The sequence below is a fragment of the Arachis ipaensis genome, chromosome B1, assembly GCF_059453495.1.
Source record: "Arachis ipaensis isolate K30076 ecotype BB chromosome B1, ASM5945349v1, whole genome shotgun sequence".
NCBI classification, from domain to species: domain Eukaryota; kingdom Viridiplantae; phylum Streptophyta; class Magnoliopsida; order Fabales; family Fabaceae; genus Arachis; species Arachis ipaensis.
In genome coordinates, this window is record NC_142436.1 from 147961149 (window position 1) to 147975201 (window position 14053).

Genomic DNA, 14053 nt, shown 5'->3' on the forward strand with positions numbered 1-14053 from the left:
TATCTTTATTTTATATCTATTTATTATTTATTTTCAAAAACTCCATAATCAATTATTATCCGCCTGACTGAGATTTACAAGATGACCATAGCTTGCTTCATACCAACAATCTCCGTGGGATCGACCCTTACTCACGTAAGGTTTTATTACTTGGACGACCCAGTGCACTTGCTGGTTAGTTGTATCGAAGTTGTGAACGAAAAACAATTTATTAAGACGTGCGTACCAAGTTTTTGGCACCGTTGTCTGAGATCACAATTTCGTGCAACAATAGCGTTCAACTTGCCAATGATACAAGGAGATCCTCATCCTTTCACTAGAAGGGTCAACTTTAATCAAAGGTTGGACTAAGTCCTCTTGGACATCTGTTTGGAAGGAGTGATGAGCAGATATTTTATATGCTTTTGGGGATATTTTCATGTAGTTTTTAGCAGGTTTTAGTTACTTTTTAGTATATTTTCATTAATTTTTATGCAAAAATCATATTTCTGGACTTTAATATGAGTTTGTGTGATTTTTTTGTAATTTAAGGTATTTTCGGGCTGAAAATGAGGGATCTGAGCAAAAATCCGATTCAGGCTGAAAAAGGACTGCAGATGTTGTTGGATTCTGACCTCCTTGCACTCGAAATGGATTTTCTGGAGCTCCATGAGTCCAATTGGCGCGCTCTCAATTGTGTTGAAAAGTAGACATCTGGGGCTTTTCAGAAATATATTATAGTTCATACTTTGCCCGAGAATAGATGACGTAAATTGGCGTTCAAACGCCTACTCCCAACTTTTTCTGGCGTTTAACGCCAGAATCAAGTTACAAGTTAGAGTTAAATGCCCAAACTTGCACCAAAGGTGGTGTTTAACTCCAAAGATGGTCTATGCACATGAAAGCTTCAATGCTCAGCCCAAACACACACCAAGTGGGTCTCGAAAGCAGATTTCTACACTATCTACCTTAGTTACTCATTTCTCTGTAAACCTAGGTTACTAGTTGAGTACAAAAACTACTTTTAGAGATTTCTCTTGTACCTCATGACATTTTCATGTTTTACATTGTATCTTCGAAGGCATGAGTCTCTAAAATCCATGGTTGGGGGTGAGGAGCTCTGCTGTGTCTCGATGAATTAATGCAATTACTTCTGTTTTCTATTCAAACACGCTTGTTTCTATCTAAGATATTCATTCGCACTTCAACATGATGAATATGATGATCCATGACACTCATCACCATTCTCAACTTATGAACGCGTGCCTGAAAACCACCTCTGTTCTACCTTAGATTGAATGAGTATCTCTTCGGTTCCTGGTTCACGAGTTTGACTGCCTCTCCTAACAACAGAGCGTTCATATCTGTGAGACCAGAGTCTTCGTGGTATAAGCTAGAATCAATTGGCAGCATTCTGGAGATCCGGAAAGTCTAAACCTTGTCTGTGGTATCCTGAGTAGGATCTAAGAAGGGATGATTGTGACGAGCTTCAAACTCATGAATGTTGGGCGCAGTGATAGTGTGCAAAAGGATCAATGGATCTTATTCCAACACAAATGAGAACCGACAGATGATTAGCCACGTACATGGACCTTTTTCACTGAGAGGATGGATGGTAGCCATTGACAACGGTGATCCACCAACATATAGCTTGCCATGGAAGGAGCCTTGCGTGCGTAAAGAGGAAGACAGTAGGAAAGCAGAGATTCAAAAGACAAAGCATCTCCAAAACTCCAACCTACTCTTCATTACTACATAACAAGTATTTATTTCATGTTCTTTTACTTTTCGCAATTAAAACTAAGAATTATTATTGATATCCTGACTAAGAGTTACAAGATAACCATAGCTTTCTTCAAGCCGGCAATCTCCGTGGGATCGACCCTTACTCACGTAAGGTATTACTTGGACGACCCAGTGTACTTGCTGGTTAGTGGCATCGGAGTTGTGAAAAGTGTGAATCACAATTCCGTGCACCAAGTTTTTGGCGCCGTTGCCGGGGATTGTTCGAGTTTGAACAACTGACGGTTCATCTTGTTGCTTAGATTAGGAAAAAAATTTTGTCTTTTGGGTCAGAGTCTTTTATTTTCTTTTCAAACATTTTTCAAAAATATTATTTTTCTTTATTAATTTTTAGTTTTTCTTTGAGTTTAGTTTCATGTTTTAAGTTTGGTGTCAATTGCATGCTTTTATTTTCCTTCATATTTTCGAGTTTATGTTCCTTGTTTGATCTTTAGTTTTTCTTGTTTTGTGTCTTTCCTTATTTTTCTTGTGATTTTCGAAAATTTCAAAAAGATTTTTCAAGAAAATACTTTTTCTTTCATAACTCAATTGGTTAGAGCGTTGGCTTATGTTTTTGGTGTCTTCTTTTCAAAAATAATTTTTCTTTAATTAAATCTTGTGTCAAATTCTAAGTTTGGTGTTCTCTTGTCAATTTTTTTCTTTAGTTTTCGAAAATTTTATTTTGGTTTTCTAAAAATTTTAAGTTTGGTGTTCTTTTTATGTTCTTGAGTCCTTTGAGTCTTTGAATTTTAATTCTTCGTGTTCTTGTGAATCTTCAAAGTGTTCTTGAGTCTTTCTTGTGTTTTGATCTTAAAATTTTTAAGTTTAGTGTTCCTTGGTATTTTTTCTCCAAATTTTTGAAAATAAGGAGCATTAGATCTAAAAATTTTAAGTCTTGTGTCTTTTTATTGTTTTTCTCTTTCCTCATTAAAATTCAAAAATCAAATCTTTTTCAATTTTCCTTAATATTTTTGAAAAAAAATTTAAAAATTGATTTTCAAAATCTTTTCCTTGATTTTAATTCATAATTTTCGAAATTATTGCTAACAATTAATGTTTTGATTCAAAAATTTCAAGTTTGTTACTTTCTTGTTAAGAAAGGTTCAATCTTTAAATTCTAGAATCATATCTTTTAATTTCTTGTTAGTCAAGTCATCAATTTTAAAAATCAAATCTTTTTTTTAATTATTTTTCAATCATATCTTTTCAATCATATTTTTTTTAAAACATATCTTTTTCAAATATTTTCTTTTATTTACTCTTTTTACAAATATCTTTAATTTTAAGACATCTTTTTCAAAACTTCCTAACCACTTTCTCTCTCTGCATTTTTTCAAAAATCCTCATAAAAAATTTTCAAATCTCTTTTTTATTTTCTATTTTAGTTTCCAATTTTTATTTTAATTTCAAAAAAATCTTTAATATTTTTATCTCCAATACACAACATCTCCCTTTCTCCATCATGAACTTAAGTGGAAATGAACAATCTAGAAGGACTCTGGGGTCATATGCTAACCCCACTACTGCTTCATATGGGAGTAGTATCTGTATACCCCCCATAAGAGCTAGCACTTTTGAGCTAAATCCTCAGCTTATTATCATGGTGCAGCAAAATTGCCAGTATTCCGGTCTTCCACAGGAAGAACCTACTGAGTTTCTGGCACATTTCTTACAAATTGCTGACACAGTACGTGATAAGGAAGTGGATCAGGATGTCTACAGATTATTACTGTTTCCATTTGCTGTAAAAAACCAAGCTAAGAGGTGGTTAAATAACCAACCCAAAGCCAGCATAAGAACATGGAAACAGCTGTCAGAAAAATTCCTGAATCAGTATTTTCCTCCAAAAAGGATGACACAGCTAAGGCTGGACATCCAAGGCTTTAAACAAGGGGATAATGAATCCCTTTATGATGCCTGGGAAAGGTACAGAGAGATGCTAAGGAAATGCCCCTCTGAAATGTTTTCAGAGTTGGTGCAGTTAAGACATCTTCTACTATGGGCTTACAGAAAAAGCTCAGATGTCTCTAGACCACTCAGCTAGTGGATCTATACACATGAGAAAGACAATTGAAGAAGCTCAATAGCTCATTGATACAGTTGCTAGAAATCAGCATCTGTACTTGAGTAGTGAGTATTCCATGGAAGAAGAGGCTAAGGCAATATCTACTGAGCTTAGTCCTCCAGAACAAGTTGCTGAACTTAATCAGCAATTATGTTTCTTAACAAAACAATTGGCCGAATTCAAGGAGATGCTACAAGACACAAGAATTGCTAATATGAATATGGAAGCACAATTAAATCAAACAAAACAGCAGTTATCGAAACAGATAACAGAAAAATGCCAAGCAGTTCAACTAAGAAGTGGGAAAACATTAAATACCTCAACTCAAAGCAGCAGAAAACCAAGAAAAGAACAACTGACAGAAGATGAGCAAATCACTACTCAAAATCCCTCTGAGGACAACAAGAGCCCAGAGAGGAATAACTCTGGCATTCAAACGCCAGAAAAGGATGAAAGTTGGTGTTAAACATCCAACCCATGCTTAGTTCTAGCGTTCAAACGCCAGAAACAGGTAAAGAGTTGGCATCAAACGCCCAATGGAAGCTTAATTCTGGCATTCAAATGCCAGAAAAAGGTAGGAATTTGGCGTTAAACGTCAATCCAGCTTCCAACCCTGGCGTTCAAGCGCCAGTGAGGGATCAGACACTTACAAGTGCTGATAATAACCCCTCTAAAAAGGCTTCTCCAACCACTTCTATAGTAAATAAATCTGCAGCAACTAAGGTTGAAGAATACAAAGCCAAGATGCCTTATCCTCAAAAACTTCACCAAGCGGAGCAGGATAAACAATTTGTCCATTTTGCAGACTATCTCAGGACTCTTGAAATAAAGATTCTATTTGCAGAGGCACTTGAGCAAATACCCTTTTATGCTAAGTTCATGAAAGAGATCTTAAGTCATAAGAAGGATTGGAGAGAAACTGAAAAAGTTTTCCTCACTAAAGAATGCAATGCAGTCATTTTAAAAAGCTTACCAGAAAAGCTTAAAGATCCTGGGAGCTTTATGATACCATGCACATTAGAGGGTACCTGCACAAAGACAACCTTATGTGATCTTGGGGCAAGTATCAACCTAATACCTGCATCAACTATCAGAAAGCTTGGTTTGACTGAAGAAGTCAAACCAACCTGGATATGTCTCCAACTTGCTGATGGCTCCATTAAATACCCATCAGGCATGATTGAAGACATGATTGTCAAGGTTGGGCCATTCGCCTTTCCCACTGACTTTGTAGTGCTGGAAATGGAGGAGCACAAGAGTGTTACTCTCATTCTAGGAAGACCTTTCCTAGCAACTGGACGAACTCTCATTGATGTCCAAAAGGGAGAAGTAACCCTGAGAGTCAATGAATATGAGTTTAAGTTGAATGCTGTCAAAGCCATGCAGCATCCAGACACACCAAAAGACTGCATGAAAGTTGATCTTATTGACTCTTTGGTAGAAGAAGTCAATATGACTGAGAGTATCGAATCAAAACTAGAGAACATCTTCAAGGATGTTTAGCCTGATCTGGAGGAACCAGAGAAAATAGAAGAACCTCTGAAAACTCCTCAGGAAGAGGAGAAGCCTCCTAAACCTGAGCTCAAACCACTACCACCATCCCTGAAATATGCATTTTTGGGAGAAGATAATACTTTTCCTGTAATCATAAGCTCTGCTTTAAAATCACAGGAAGAGGAAGCGTTAATTCAAGTGCTAAGGACACACAAGACAGCTCTTGGGTGGTCCATAAGTGATCTTAAGGGCATTAGCCCAGCCAGATGCATGCACAAGATCCTATTGGAAGATGATGCCAAGACAGTGGTTCAACCACAAAGGCGGCTGAATCCAACCATGAAGGAGGTAGTGCAGAATGAGGTCACTAAATTACTAGAGGCTGGTATTATTTATCATATATCTGATAGTCTCTGGGTGAGCCCTGTCCAAGTCGTCCCTAAGAAGAGTGGTATGACAGTGGTTCGTAATGAAAAGAATGAACTGGTTCCTACAAGAACTGTTACAGGGTGGCGTATGTGTATTGACTACAGAAGACTCAATACAGCCACCAGAAATTATCATTTTCCTTTACCATTCATAGACCAGATGCTAGAAAGACTAGCAAGTCATGACTATTACTATTTTTTGGATGGCTATTCAGGTTACAACCAAATTGCAGTAGATCCTCAGGATCAAGAGAAAACAGCATTCACATGTCCATCTGGAGTATTTGCATACAGAAGGATGCCCTTTGGCCTGTGTAATGCACCTGCCACCTTTCAGAGATGCATGCTCTCTATCTTCTCTGATATGGTAGAAAAATTTTTGGAAGTCTTCATGGATAACTTCTCCATATTTGGAGACTCATTCAGCTCCTGTCTTGATCATCTAGCACTTGTTCTAAAAAGGTGCCAAGAGACTAACCTGGTTTTAAACTGGGAAAAATGTCACTTTATGGTGACTGAAGGAATTGTCCTTGGGCACAAAATTTCGAACAAGGGAATAGAGGTGGATCAAGCTAAGGTAGTGGTAATTGAAAAATTACCACCACCTACCAATGTTAAGGCAATCAAAATCTTTCTGGGGAATGCAGGATTCTATAGGAGGTTTATAAAGGATTTTTTGAAAATTGCAAAACCCTAAGCAATCTGCTGCCTGTTGATACACCATTTGTCTTTGACACAGAGTGTTTGCAGGCCTTTGAGACCCTGAAAGCTAAGTTGGTCACAGCACCAATCATTTCTGCACCAGACTGGACATTACCATTCGAACTAATGTGTGATGACAGTGACCATGCCATCAGTGCAGTATTGGGACAGAGGCATGAGAAGCTCCTACACGTCATTTACTATGCCAGCTATGTTTTAAATGATGCACAGAAGAATTACACAACCACAGAAAAAGAATTGCTTGCAGTGGTTTATGCCATTGACAAGTTCAGATCCTATTTAATAGGATCAAAAGTGATTGTGTATATTGACCATGCTACTCTTAAATATCTACTCACAAAGCAGGATTAAAAACTCAGGCTTATAAGATGGGTGTTGCTTCTGCAAGAGTTTGATATAGAAATAAGAGACAGAAAAGGGACAAAGAACTAAGTAGCAGATCACTTGTCCCGAATAGAACCAGTAGAAGGAGCGTCCCTCCCCTCTACTGAGATCTTTGAAACCTTTCTGGATGAGCAACTCTTTGCCATTCAGGAAGTACCATGGTTTGCAGACATTGCAAACTATAAAGCAGTAAGATTCATACCCAAAGAGTACAGCAGGCAGCAAGCAAAGAAATTGATTTCTGATGCAAAATACTACTTGTGGGATAAACCATATCTCTTTAAGAGATGTACAGACGAAATAATCCGTAGATGTGTGCCCAAAGAAGAGGCACAGAAGATCTTATGGCATTGCCATGGATCACAATATGGAGGACATTTCAGAAGTGAGCGAACGTCCACAATGGTCCTCCAATGTGGCTTCTACTGGCCTACTCTCTATAAAGACTCCCGAGAGTTTGTACGTAATTGTGACAATTGCCAAAGAGCTGGCAATCTGCCTCACGGTTATGCCATGCCTCAGCAAGGGATCTTATAGATTGAGTTGTTTGATGTATGGGGTATTGACTTCATGGGGCCTTTCCCACCATCATACTCAAACACTTATATTCTAGTGGCAGTAGATTATGTATCCAAATGGGTAGAAGCAATTGCAACACCTACTAATGATACTAAGACAGTGATGAAGTTCCTCTAGAAGCATATCTTCAGCAGGTTTGGTGTCCCCAGAGTACTAATCAGTGATGGGGGCACTCATTTCTGCAATAAACAACTTTACTCTGCTATGGCCTGATATGGAATCAGCCACAAGGTAGCAACTCCATATCATCCACAGACAAATGGGCAGGCTGAAGTCTCTAATAGAGAACTTAAAAGAATCTTGGAACAGATTGTGATTAACCGTAGAAGGGATTGGGCAAGAAGTCTGGATGATGCTCTGTGGGGATACAGAACAGTATTCAAGACTCCTATAGGGACCTCTCTATACCAGCTTGTGTATGGAAAAGCCTATCACCTGCCAGTGGATCTGGAACACAAGGCCTACTGGGCAAGCAGATTCCTAAACCTTGATGCCAAGCTAGCTGGAGAGAAAAGATTGCTCCAATTGAATGAGCTAGAGGAATTCAGACTCAATGCTTTCGAAAATGCAAAAATTTACAAGGAGAAAGCAAAAAGATGGCATGACAAGAAGTTGTCATCCAGAGTCTTTGAGCTAGGGCAGAAAGTTCTGCTGTTTAACTCTAGGCTCAGATTATTCCCCGGGAAATTAAAATCCCGGTGGAGAGGACCATATGTGATTACAAGTGTGTCACCATATGGATATGTAGAGCTTCAAGACATTGACTCTGACAGAAAATTCATTGTTAACGGGCAGAGAGTCAAACATTATCTTGAAAGCAAATTTGAGCAGGAATGCTCAAAACTGAGACTAGATTAAAGCTCAGTAAAAAGTCCAGCTAAAGACAATAAAGAAGTGCTTGCTGGGAGGCAACCCAGGCATTAGCAAAAGTTTTCTTTTATTTTATTCATACAAATAATAATTACAAGAGTTTGATCTAAATTACTTTAAGGATAATTGTCAATTGCAGAAGTTTACAGAGTTACAGAAGGATTCAGAGCATAAAGCAGAGAGAATGAGCTTACTGGTACAAAAACGCCAATAAGAGGCATTTTTGGCCGTTAAACGCCCAAAAGAAGCAACAACTGGACGTTAAACGCCCAGTGATAAAGGATTTCTGGCTTTTAACGCCAGCCAGGGCACCTGGCTAGGCGTTAAACGCCCAAAAGAAGCAGCATATGGGTGTTAAACGCCCAAAGGAAGCACCATCTGGGCGTTTAACGCCAGGATTGTGGGGAGGAGGTAATTTTGTTTTCACTTCAATTTTTTTTTTTAATTTTCATGTTTCAATTCATAATTTCTTGCATAAATATGTTACAAACTCTCATCTCTCAACTTCAATTTCAAAAAAAATTCTTAATCCTAAAAATATTTCTTAATTTTTCTTCAATCTCTTTTCAAATCTTTTTCAAAACTCATCTACCTTTTTTAATTCTTTTCAAATCTTTTTAATTTCTTCTCAAATCTTTTTCAACTCATCATATTATTTTTTCAAATTCAGATTTATCTTTTTCAAATCCTCATCATATATTTTGAATTTTAAAATTGCATCTTTTTCATATCATATTTATCTTTTCCAAATCTTATCTCTTATCATATCTTTTTCAAAATTTTTGAACCCACCCCCTCCCTTTTAAATTCTCATTCGGCCATCCCCTCTCCTCCACAATTCGAAATTGCTTCTCCTTCTATTCCTCTTCTTTCCTTTCTTTTGCTTGAGAACAAGCAAACCTCTAAGTTTGGTGTGTTTTTCTGTGATCACTGAGCTAAAACTCATCAAGATCATGGCTCCTAAGGGAAAACAAACCGCTTCAAGAGGCAAGAAAGAGAATATTCCAAAACCACTTTGGAATCAAAAGAAGTTCTTAACCAAAGAACATGCAGACCATTACTACAAAATAATGGGTCTGAGATCAGTGATCCCAAAGTTAAATTCGATCTGAAAGAAGACGAATATCCAGAGATCCAGGAGTAGATTCAAAAAAAAGGCTGGGAAATTCTAGCCAATCCTGAGATAAAAGTGGGAAGAAACATGGTTCAGGAATTCAACTCAAATCTGTGGCAGACAGATAAGCAGAGAATAACTGGAACTGTCTTCTATAACTTTCGAACTATGGTCAGAGGGAAGATTATTTACTTCCATCTGGACAAAATAAGAGAGGTCTTCAAGCTACCTCAACTACAAGATGATCCAGAATCCTTTAATAGGAGAATGGTAAGAATAGATAGGGGCTTGGATTGAGTTCTAGAGGACATATGCCTCCCTGGAACCAAGTGGATAACCAACTCAAAAGGTGTCCCAAACCAACTCAGGAGAGGAGATCTCAAATCAGTTGCTAGAAGCTGGCTGGATTTCATTGGGCATTCTATATTGCCCACTAGCAATCGCTCTGAAGCCAAATTGGGATTCATCATCTGATCTCTTGTGAGATTTATACAATTGCAAACAAGAACTCCACTGAAGCCAAATTGGCTTACCCAAGCCTAATCTCTTTGCTATGTAAAGATGCTGGTGTAAAGATGGAAGTGGATGAATTCATTCCGGTTGAGCATCCAATCACCAAGAAGTCAATAGAGGGTCAACACATGCAAGATGTCCCCATCAAAAGGAGAGCACAAGAATTCCTCCCAAAAATTCCTCAAATTGACTACTGGACCTGCCTAGAAGCTTCTATTACCAAGCTACAAGAAGCTATGGATCAACTCAAAGAAGAGCAGCAGAATCAAAATAGCATGATTTGCAAACTGCTCAAGGAACAAGAGAAGCAAGGGTGTGAGCTACAGGAGCTGAAGCGCCAGAAGCTGTCTCTTGAAGGACCAGACACCCCATAAATTGAAGGAGCATCCATCTCCCAAAATAAAGGTTGTTGAGTCCTAATCTTAACTCTGTGATAACTTTTATCATTAGGAATCTATTTTAAGAATTACATGAATATTAGTAATTAGGATCTTTATTTTTATTTCCAAGTAAGCTATAATTTATTCCTCTCATCATCATTAAACATGAATAAAATAGTTGTGTGGTGGCAATACTTTTTGTCTTCTGAATGAATGCTTGAACAGTACATATTTTTTATGGTGAAGTTTATGAATATTAAAATAGTTGGTTCTTGAAGCAAGAAAAATTAGTGAAAAATCATAAAATTGATTCTTGAAGCAAGAAAAAGCAGTGAAAAAGACAAAGCTTGCAAAAAAAGCAAGCAGAAAAAGCCATTAGCCCTTTAAACCAAAAGCCAAGGGTAAAAAGGATCCAAGGCTTTGAGCATTAATGGATAGGAGGGCCTAAAGGAATGAAAACCTAGCCTAAGCAGCTAAATCAAGCTGTTCCTAACCATGTGCTTGTGTCATGAAGGTCCAAGTGAAAAACTTGAGACTGAGTGGTTAAAGTCTTGATCCAAAGCAAAAAGAGTGTGCTTAAGAACTCTAGGCTCCTCTAACTGGGGACTCTAGCAAAGCTGAGTCACAATCTGAAAAGGTTCATCCAGTTATGTGTCTGTGGCATTTATGTATCCTGTAGTATCACTGGGAAAACAAGACGCTTAGGGTCACAGCCAAGACTCATAAATTAACTGTGTTCAAGAGTCAACATGCCAAACTAAGAGAATCAATAACACTATCTGAACTCTGCGTTCCTATGGATACCAATTATTCTAAACTTCAAGGGATAAAGTGAGATGCCAAAACTGTTCAGAAGCAAAAAGCTACTAGTCCCGCTCATCTAATTCGAATCTAAACTTCATTTGCAACTCAGGGATATCATTGCTTCTTAATTCTCTTTCTATCCTATTTTATTTATCTAGTTGCTTGGGGACAAGCAACAGTTTAAGTTTGGTGTTGTGATGAGCAGATATTTTATACGCTTTTTGGGGATATTTTCATGTAGTTTTTAGCAGGTTTTAGTTACTTTTTTTGTATATTTTCATTAATTTTTATGCAAAAATCATATTTCTAGACTTTACTATGAGTTTGTGTGTTTTTTTTGTAATTTCAGGTATTTTCTGGCTGAAATGGAGGGATCTGAGCAAAAATCTGATTCACGCTGAAAAAGGACTGCAGATGCTGTTGGATTCTGACCTCCCTGCATTCGAAATAAATTTTCTGGAGCTACAGAAGTCCAATTGGCGCGCTCTTAATTGCGTTGGAAAGTAGATATCTGAGGCTTTCCAGCAATATATAATAGTCTATACTTTGCTCGAGAATAGATGACGTAAACTGGCGTTAAAACGCCCACTCCCAACCTATTTCTGGCGTTTAACGCCAGAACCAAGTTACAAGTTAGAGTTAAACGCCCAAACTGGCACCAAAGGTGGCGTTTAACTCCAAGGATGGCCTATGCACGTGAAAGCTTCAATGCTCAGCCCAAACACACACCAAGTGGGTCCCGAAAGTGGATTTCTGCACTATCTACCTTAGTTACTCATTTCTCTGTAAAAACTACTTTTAGAGATTTCTCTTGTACCTCATGACATTTTCATGTTTTACATTGTATCTTCGATGGCATGAGTCTCTAAACTCCACGGTTGGGGGTGAGGAGCTCTGCTGTGTCTCGATGAATTAATGCAATTACTTCTATTTTCTATTCAAACACGCTTGTTTCTATCTAAGATATTCATTTGCACTTCAACATGATGAATGTGATGATCCATGACACTCATCAGCATTCTCAACTTATGAACGCGTTCCTGATAACCACCTCCATTCTACCTTAGATTGAATGAGTATTGGTGCAGTATTTTACAACCCACACTACTAACCGGCAAGTGCATCGGGTCGTACCAAGTAATACCTTACGTGAGTAAGGGTCGATCCCACGAGGATTGATGGATCAAGAAACAATAGCGTTTGATAGGATTAGTTAGGCAAGCAAAAATTGGTTTTGAGATGTTCAAAAGGTTTAAGTTCGAACTCAGAATATCAAAAGGATAAACAAATAAATAAGTTGGGAATAAAATATTGAGAAAACAGTTAAGGTTTCAGAGTTATCTATTTTCCAGATTAACTTTTATTACTAACTAATTTAATCATGCAAGATATAATTTCATGGAAAACTATATGTGACAAGACCCTAATTCCTTAGACCTTCCTAGTCTCCTCTAAAATTCATTAACTGCCAATTCCTTGGTCAATTAATTCCAATTAGGGGGTGATGATCGATTTCTAGTTTATATGCCAAAAGAATCTTAATTATCCACAAATAAAGGGATTATATGTCACGTATCCCATTAAATACAAACAATTAAAAATTCAGTATAATATGTTTCCAAGCTGTTGTTCAAGTAAAGAGCTTTTCCAAGTTTTACAAGAACTCAATTAGAACATGGGTCATACTTCCGTTCCACCCAATATTCATAAAATTAAGAGCGAAAACAATTATTGAAATATAAATCAAAACATGAATAAATTAGAAAGATCAAACGAATTAATCCATTACAAATAGACAGAGCTCCTAACCTTAACAATGAAGGATTAGTTGCTCATGGTTCAGAGAAGAAAAATAAGGGTTCTGGTAACAATCTCATACCTGTCTAAATGTACAGAGTTTCTATTTATTACTAATCCTAATAGGTTTAAAATAAAAATAATAATAATATCTTTTCCTAAAAGATAAGATTTGAATTTAAATTCGAATTAATTAACAGATCTTCAGTTGATGGGTGGGGACCACTTGATTTGTCCATTCTGCAGCTTCTAATCTGTGTTTTTTGGGCTGGAAACTGGGTCAAAATAGCCCCGAAATCGTAACCAGCGTTTTCTGAATTATTGCAGATCGCGCATGTGACGTGTCCGCGTCATCCACGCGCTCGCGTCATTTGTGCAGATTCTAGTCCACGCGTTCGCGTCAAGCACGCGATCGCGTCATTGCGATTTCTCCATTCCGCGCGGTCACGTGAGCTACGCGTCCGCGTCGGTCTTCGCTGGTCATCTCTTTGAATTCTTCTTTTTCTCTGTAGAAACTTCATCAAATCCCTCCGAATGCTACCTAAAATAAATAAAATTGCACAAAACTCAAAATAGCATCCATAGTGGCTGATGAGCGGATAATTTATACGCTTTTTGACATTATTTTTAGTATGTTTTTAGTAGAATCTGGTTACTTTTAGGGATGTTTTCATTAGTCTTTATGTTAAATTCACATTTCTGGACTTTACTATGAATTTGTGTGTTTTTCTGTGATTTCAGGTATTTTCTGGCTGAAATTGAGGGACTTGAGCAAAAATCAGATTCAGAGGTTGAAGAAGGACTGCTGATGCTGTTCGATTCTGACCTCCCTGCACTCAAAGTGAATTTTCTGGAGCTACAGAACTCAAAATGGCGCGCTTCCTATTGCGTTGGAAAGTAGACATCCAGGGCTTTCCAGCAATGTATAATAGTTCATACTTTGACCGAGTTTAGATGACGTAAAAGGGCGTTGAACGCCAGTTCTACGCTGCTGTCTGGAGTTAAACGCCCAGAAACACGTTACAAGCCAGAGTTGAACGCCAGAAATACGTTACAAACTGTCGTTCAACTCCAAGAATGACCTTTTCACGTGTAACATTCAAGCTCAGCCCAAGCACACACCAAGTGGGCCCCAGAAGTG

The 14053-nt window shown here is 37.7% G+C and overlaps 1 pseudogene; it reads left to right on the plus strand.

The window, feature by feature from the left end:
• Positions 1 to 4828: 4828 nt before the first annotated feature.
• The window catches only part of LOC148578823 (uncharacterized), a 76109-nt pseudogene continuing 66884 nt past the window's right edge, over positions 4829 to 14053 (plus strand).